Below are 984 nucleotides of genomic sequence, written 5' to 3'. Positions count from 1 at the left end.
ATGGAAATTATTATACCATTGGTCAGGGACCACAGAATGAAAAACGTTGAGAACCACTGCTCTATAGGGTACAGTAATGATACACAAATAGATGCTGACCCATTGTCTAAATGACTGATGATGCATAACACATAGATAGTATAGGAAGAGGAAGGTGACTCAGACCATGTGTAGCAGCTGCAGTGTGTCTGTTCACTAGTATAGCTGCTATAGGCTGTGACACTCACAGCAGTAGGCCTAGGCACAAGTCATCTTCCTTTTCATCATCACTTTTTGTCTTCATTTATTAATATGTTTTTTTGATTTTTAAGTGGTTGACTTTTTTTTTTTATGTATTTTTTTCTCAAAGTGGAAGAAAAATACTATACCAAAATATTATAAACAGTCCACAAATGTAGCTCAAGTATTAGGTGTGACTGAAAGGAAACAAGAATGTGACATGTCATGCACCAAGTGCTTAGTCTGATATGAAACCAGTACCAATCTGGGGGTCATGTAAAAGATCTACTCTTGTCCCCAGTGGTGATGAAAAAATATAGTAGAGTGTCTGCACATACCAGTGTGTTTAGGTATGGGATAACCTAGCATAGTTAAGATGGGGTACTGATTGTTCAAAGAGAGCCCTAGGTCTGAGAGTTGCCAGAGTCGTGTTCTTTTAATATGTTATTGGAAGTAGGATAGATGTGAAGTGAGAAGTTAGGTAAACCCACATTTTTAATAGGTCCATGCTACATTTTTTGAGGACTAGGCCATGTAATATCTTTCTCATCCAATACAGCTGATATAAAATACCAGCCAGAGTTCTATTTATCATTAGAATATTTGTAGTGGTATTAATGTAATCCTTTTAAATATAGAAATTATATAGAGAAAATTGTGGTAATTTTTTTACAAAGTCCCCAACACCATGTCAAAATATTTTAAACAATTTAATTTGCTGTGAGTGGATGTATCCTTTGAACACTGCAGATACAGCTGAAAACA

At 35.6% G+C, this 984-nt stretch overlaps 1 pseudogene; it reads left to right on the top strand.

Moving 5' to 3' along the window:
- Positions 1-984, top strand: part of LOC119593556 — a 3,631-nt pseudogene continuing 2,647 nt past the window's right edge.

The sequence above is a fragment of the Penaeus monodon genome, chromosome 32 (assembly GCF_015228065.2).
Source record: "Penaeus monodon isolate SGIC_2016 chromosome 32, NSTDA_Pmon_1, whole genome shotgun sequence".
In the NCBI taxonomy this organism is placed as follows: domain Eukaryota; kingdom Metazoa; phylum Arthropoda; class Malacostraca; order Decapoda; family Penaeidae; genus Penaeus; species Penaeus monodon.
The sequence above is the reverse complement of the archived record's forward strand: the minus strand, read 5'-3'. Positions and strand labels throughout refer to the sequence as shown.